Source organism: Suricata suricatta, chromosome 1, assembly GCF_006229205.1.
Source record: "Suricata suricatta isolate VVHF042 chromosome 1, meerkat_22Aug2017_6uvM2_HiC, whole genome shotgun sequence".
Taxonomy (NCBI): Eukaryota; Metazoa; Chordata; class Mammalia; order Carnivora; family Herpestidae; genus Suricata; species Suricata suricatta.
The window spans coordinates 50,654,595-50,661,939 of record NC_043700.1 but is presented as its reverse complement, the minus strand read 5'-3'; the positions used below and the strand labels follow the sequence as shown (position 1 = coordinate 50,661,939).

The following is a 7,345-nucleotide window of genomic DNA, read 5'->3' as shown; positions in this document are numbered from 1 at the left end:
GAATATCTGTAAATCTTGGGGTGCCCCTGTGGCTCATTCAGTTAAGTGTCCGACCCCGGGTTTAGCTCAGATCATGATCTCATGGTTTCTTGTCCCCAACTGACAGGGCAGAGCCTGCTTGGGATTCTGTGTCTCTTTCTCTCTCTGCTTCTCCCCCCACTTACACTGTCCCTGTGTCTCTCAAAATAAATAAACTTTAAAAATTAAAAAAAAGATATCTGTAAATCTTAAGGCAAGAGGTGTATTGGTGAGAAATAAATTTTCATATTGCTGCTTGCTAAAATTTTCTGTATTCAGTGGCTATTCTTTTATCTGGATCATATATCACACAAAGAGATGATATACTCCTTAACAATTACAAAACAGGAATAAAAGAAGCTAGGAAGAGGAGGAGGGAGGGAAGGAGAGAGGGAAAGAAACCATATAACAAATAATCTAATGATGAGTGTCTGCATAATAAAGTGCATTTATTATTTGGAGGCAGAGGGAGTCAGAATACTGACCACGGCATGGTAGACAATTATATTCCTGTTCCAAAAATACTTTCACTTATTTGCCACCAAGGGTTTCCCACTTTGTCTGTCACACGTATGCAGCCACCATGGACTCTGTCCATCTTGCTGACTCCAAATCATTCCCTTCCTTTTGTCTTTGTTTTTCCTTTTCTTGGTTTGCTCTGGGAATTCCAAAGATTTTTAGCATCCATTATGTTCAACATTTTAACTATTTTTATCTTATCACAAATTTGCTTGGCTAACACCTTAATGCACACCGAAGGACATTTCAATTAACAGGATGAGCCCTCCTTATAATTATTGGTCACAAACGACATAGTATTTTTTACTATAATTCTAAATAAGAATAATTCATGGTGGAATATGGGAGCTTGGAGTGTAGCAGTTGCAGAAGCAAGAAAAATTTATAGAAGAGTTAATTATTAGAAACAAAACCTAAGAAGATTTATATTTGTAACCAGAAAATATATATTTTTAGGATCCTCAAAAAAGAAGAGGATAAATTAATGGTTTTTTCATTATAACTTTAAACACATTAAATTCTTAAAATTAATACCAAAGAAGTCACAATTTTTAACATGTCAAATTCTTTTAAAATAAGTGGCAGAATTGGTGTCCATGTGGGAGGACAACTATGAATGGATGCATTTCTGAGGAACTTCCATCCTTTTGGTGATCCTGGGAGCCTCCTATTCAAATTACTAGTTAATGTCTTAACAAAATAGCTACCTATCAGGCAATGAGGTTACTGTGATAAATGTTTAAAATAGCTAAAGGAATATTGCTTTTAATAAACATAAATAGAGAAATTCAGGATATGTCATCTGTTGATCCCATTTCAAGAAATCACTTTTAGCATTATGTAGCTGGTTATTACCTGGTATTTTTTAAATTCCACTAGTGACAGCTTTGAGGAAAATATACGCAATAGCTTTAGTTCTGCTGATACATACCAGAAAATGTTAAAATCAGATTTGTCAGTTTAATATGTTTAGAGTTTGGTTATAACCACTAAAATCTTGGGATCTGATTCTTTTCAGTAAGATCTATTTTAGACATTCCTTGATTTATTAAAGTTAATCTACTTTGGCCATGTTGTGGCTCATTTTGTGAACACTATTGAATATTTTTTTAACTTATGTGCCCTTGTACCACCCTCTTCCTATCCCCCCTCCCCACACGACCCCCGGCAACCACTTTTCTACTCTTTCTCTCTGAGGTCAATTTTTTTTTTAATTCAACATAGAAGTGATACCTCGCAGAATTTGTTTTCTCTGTATGACTTGTTTTACTTAGCACAAAGCCCTCCAGATTCATCCTTGTTGTTGCAAAAGACAGGATTCTCTTCTTTTTTAAGGCTAATTTTCCATCATATATATATATATATATATATATACACACACACACACACACACACACACACACACACGCTGGTTCCATATCTTGGCTATTGTGAATAATTTTGCAATGAACATGGGACTGGAGGCATCTCTTTGAGATTTTAATTCTCGTGGGTATGCACCAGGAAGAGGGATTGCTGGGTCATATGATAGTTCTATTTGTAACTTCTTAAGGGATTGCCATACTGTTTTCCATGGTGGCTGTAGCAGTCTACGTTCCTACCATCAGTGTACCAAGGTTCATCTTTTCCCACATACTCCTCAGCATTTGTTATATCTTAATCTTTTCAGTAACGGACATCATAAGAAGTTCAAGGTAATATTGTAGTTTTGATTTGCCTTTCCCTAATGATTACTGATATTGAGCATCTTTTCACATACCAGTTGGCTATTTTGGGAAATACGTGTTGGGAAATGTCTATTCAAATCCTTTGCTCGTTTTCCCTCCAATTAGGTTATTTGCTTTTTTTGCTATTGAGTTACATGAGTTCTTGTATATTTTGTATACTAACCCACTGTGTGATACATGCTTTGCAAATATTTTCTTCCTTTCCGTCTGTTGCCTTTGCATTTTGCTAATATTTTCCTTTGCTGTATAGAAGATTTTTTAATACTGTTTTAATTGGAATAAGAGGTTCATATTTATGATGCTATTTCAGAATAATAGTACATTTAAAAGTTTACACTCGAGTAGTGATTATCATAAACATCTTACAAGCATGCATAATACTTAATAATTATGCATGATGCTTAATACAAAAATGATATCAGAACAATTAAACAAATGCATTAAGATTTTTAAATTGTTACCAACAAACTTGGAATAGAAGAATAGAGGCTAACCATGATACAAATGGATTATGACAACAACTAATAACTGAGTAAAAAAAATTTATGTCTTATGCACTTCAGTAGACAGGCCAAGTACCAAGTGATTTATGCAAAAACTCCTACTTCAATAAAATGTATTAACTAGTGGCGTATGTATGTGCTAAGGTCTAAGTCAGATTAGGAGGCAGCCTGTGCCAGCTTCTTAACATCATTTGCAGAAAATGGATGTAGGGTTGGCAGGCGGCTGACGGCTGGTATGTTTTTTTCAGTTTCTATTGTTGAGTTGGGTCAGGCAGCCTGGTTTTGGCCGTGTGAGAAGAGAAATTGTAAAGACCTCTTATTCACATAATTGTGTGGCTTCACTGAAACTAAGGTAGCTCACAGATCCTTGATCCTCAGAATCTGAATCAAGTGCCTCCTGCATGACAGAAAGGGCCTTGTGGTTGCCTGCTCTTTGTCTTTCATGACTGTCTTATGCTTTACCCTCATTACAGCTTCACCTGAGTGTACCCTGTGGGATTTCATGAGTCCTTTAACTCACCTGACACACTGTAATTGCAAGTAGTCATACCATTGTCCTCATTCCACAAATCTAAAGTATAGATTATTCTTCAGTTCACAGTCAGGAAAATCATCATGCCCACTATCACCACTGCAACTGAATATTGTACTGATGATAGTTATGGTCAGTGCAATAAAAAAGAAACAGAAATAAATGCAAGATACAAATATTACAATTTCTTCTGATTGTATATACCAAGAAAATTTAACAGAAGCAACCAAGAAAATTAGAGAAGAAGGGTTAAGAAAGTGGCCTGTGCTTGGGGTCTCTGTGATCATGTTCATGCCCTCAGTCCTGGAAGGACTAACAGGATTCAGGAAAGCAGTTGCGCTCAGGTTGCAGTTTATTACAAAGACATAGATTGCAATCAGAAAAGGAAAAGGCGCATGGTCCCAAGTCCTGGTGAAACCAGGCACAAGCTTCCAAGTGTCCTCTCCCAGTGGAGTCACAGGGACATGCTGAATTCTCCCGGAAGGAATGTGGGACAGCATGTGCATGGTGTTACAAACCAAGGAAGCTCATCCAAGCCTTGGTGTCCAGAATTTTAATTGGGAGCTCAGACACACCGGCCTGCCACAGCTCTGTGGTTTAATTGGTATCACTTTTGAATTAACTAATTTCTCTTATAAAAGCATCAGGTTTTTATAGTAGGTTTAGAAACTTAGAAAACCAGCACGGTTGTGTAGAGAGGTATTCAAATATAGGAAAGAATTTTTTTATTCATTTAACAAGCACTTTTTCTTTTTTTTATTTTTTAAATGTTCATTTATTTTTCAGAAAGAGAGACAAAGTGCGAGCAGGGGAGGAGCAGAGAGAGAGGGAGCTGTCAGCACAGACCCCAACGCAGGACTCGAACCGTGAGATCATAAACTAAGCAGAAGTTGGACACTTAACCTACTGAGCAACCCAGGCACTCCAACAAGTACTTTTTCAAGACATACTAACAATGTCATCGTTGTAGGCTCAGACTATTGTATAAACAATACAAACACGTCCACTACTCTCTTGGAACATATATTATGCCTCTCCAGGAATGAATAAAGGAAGAACATTAATGTGAATTGAAATTCATTTATGGTTTTTATATATTACTATGTTCATTTTTTTTTTTTGCCTGAAAACCTACAACTCTACAGCAATCTCAACAAATCAAATATGTATTTGTTGAGCATCTAGGTACATACAAAGCACTCTTCCAGGTGCTATGAATATACATGCAGCTTATAACTGAATCAGATAAAAAATTAATACGTGAAAATATAAAATACATAATTTCAGCTATCACAAAATAAAATATGAAAATAAATACATCATTTATTGAAATCCATTTTTTATTCTGTGCCTGGTACCCAATTACCAATATCGCTGATACTTTAAACAGTGCTGTGTGTTAGGTTTGATGATCTTGGCTTTATATATATGGAAACAGAGACTAACAGAACTGAAGTATTCTGAGAGGCATAAAAAATAATACATATCAGAGTTTGGAATAACAGTTCTACAAAATCCAGGTCCTTTATATCAGTGCTTTTCAAAATATGACAGAGGAGCACGGATTCATTGAGGGCCAATATTTTTGTGAACTATAATAAAACTAAACTACTAGAAATATAAAAATTGTTTAAATCTGCAAAAATTTATTAGATTCTACTTAAAACACATAAGTGTTGTATGAAAGAAAGAGAACGTTAACACTCCCCTTGGGCCTGACTACACCCGAATGGTTAAGGTATTGTCACCTAAGACATCCAACCATCATTCTGGGCACTTGGTTGGCCCGGTTTGTGGAGCGTGTGACTGTTAATCTTGGAGTCTTGGGTTTATGCTTCACACTGGACATAGATATTGCTTTAAAAGTATAAAATTAAATTTAAAATTTTGTCTTTCAAATCATTAAACAAATTTTCAAGATTATCTCAATTGCTGTTCGTTTCTCACCAAAAATTGCTAACAAATGGTTTGCAATCCTGCCCTGGTCTTCAAGCCAAAGTAGGTAGACTACTTTCCACTCTGCCATGTCTGGACAACCCAGAGTCCTGGCTTCACACTCTAGTAGGATATACAAAACAGATATTTTGTATACAGAAAAAACTTCTTATGTATTATAAAATAAGATTTGAGGTACAAATATTCATGGTTGGGTAGCAGTGGTAAATAAACATATTCCATTAAAGTAAAAGCTACATTTGTTTGTTTTTTGAGACCCATACATCTATGGAAGATAGGTTGAGCAGACTGATTGTGAAAATACTTCTGTTTATAAATCTGAGTTTGATTTTGTAGCAAATCAGGAGCAGTTGTAAACATTTAGCTCTCAAGATGCTTCCTTCAAGGTGAACATGATGCTGTACTGCTTTACATTCGGTACATATATATGTTGAAGTGAAGTACATTGCATAGGTCAATAAGAATTTATTTATATGTATTGTGTTTACTGGCACCTTACTAGAAAAGAAATGTAGAACATTTGTTTTAGAAAGCAAATATGGTAATGATGTACTTAGAACTTAGTTAGCTAATAATGTTAATTGGTTTACTTATAACCAATTCCAAAGATAGCATATTATTTAAAGAGAAGCATGAGTATTGGGATAATTAAGCATGGAATTTGGAAAAATTGCAATTTAATTGCTGATTATTTCCTTATTGATATGTGGATACAGCTTTTTATATACTCATTTTGTGTTGATAAATAAACTGGTTCCATGATTCACAATCTACAGCTGATCAACCATTGTCCAGCTGAAGAAATAACTATATATATTACTGTTTTCTTGCTTTTCTTTAAAATATCAGAGATGAGAATGTATGCTGTTCATCTCTAGTCTCTACTACAATTTTTTTAACCATATTGTTTTCATAGAGCCTATATAAAAATTTTGGAGAAGTGAACTCTCCACCCAGAGAAAAATAAGCAGTATTGATCCATGTGAGATTCTGTACAGTTCATAAAAGATATGGAGACTCTTGAGGTTCATCGTCAACTCTCCAGAGATCTAAAGTTTAAGAACTTTGACTGAAGGCTTGTCTGGCTACATACATCTTCCCCTTAGAAGGCTCCTTATTGAGAGCCATGAGTTAATATTACTTTCAAAATTCTCTAATGCTTCATTCCATTTAAGTTAGGTAAATATGTGGGTTTTTCCTGTTTGTGTATTCCCATTGCAGGAGACAGTAAAAAAGACTTCTCTATTTAATTTGTTTATCATCACTCTTTAAATTAAATCAAACTAAATGAAGAGTTATTATTAAGATAAGACCACAAAAGGAATAGTTGCTCAAAAGTCATATTTTTGCTAGTGAAATCTCATTGCATTTATTAATTCATCAGATAAGATCCTCTTTCTTTTTTTGCTAATACTCTAATAAGATTTATTTAAAAAACATAAGAGTTTATTCACTTATTTAAAATATAATCACTAGGTGCTTTCTATCTACCAGAGACTGATCTGGTCATAAAATAGACAAAATATTATGTTCTTATGAAGCTTATATTAAGTGTGCCTCATTTAACAATGGACATAAGGAAAAGGTATTTTTATGTAGATTATTAGAAGGTGATAAATTATTTATGAAAAGTCGGAGCAAGAAGGTGAGATAAGACTTCCTGGGGGATGGGAGCAATGGTAATTTCAAGGAGGATTATCTGAAGCAGGGCTCTCTGAGAGAGTGATAGAAGAGAGTCTGGCAAATATGAACGTCCTGTGGTGAGGGCTAGAAATTGAGGAACATTCAGTGTGATCAACATGAAAGAATGACGGAGAGAGTAGTAGAAGATCAATTCAGAGGGGAAGAGTGGGTGAAGAGGGTGAGGACTACAATAAAGACTTTCTTTCACTTTTACTTTTGAGTAAAAAGAGAAGCAACTGCATGATTTTCGGTAGAAGAACAAAAAATTTGCCTTTTCAAAGGTGCCTCCTGTAGTGTCTAAGGTAAGAAGTATGGCAGCCAATATGGAGGCTATTTCACCAAAGAAAATGAAAGATGATAATGATTGAATGCAAGGTGACAACAGTGAAAGTAGTGAAAAATAGACA

The 7,345-nt window shown here is 35.0% G+C and overlaps 1 pseudogene; it reads left to right on the top strand.

Annotated features, from left to right (window-relative positions):
- Window positions 1-4,972: 4,972 nt before the first annotated feature.
- LOC115303779 lies at window positions 4,973-5,072 on the top strand (annotated as a pseudogene).
- The last annotated feature ends 2,273 nt before the right edge of the window (window positions 5,073-7,345 follow it).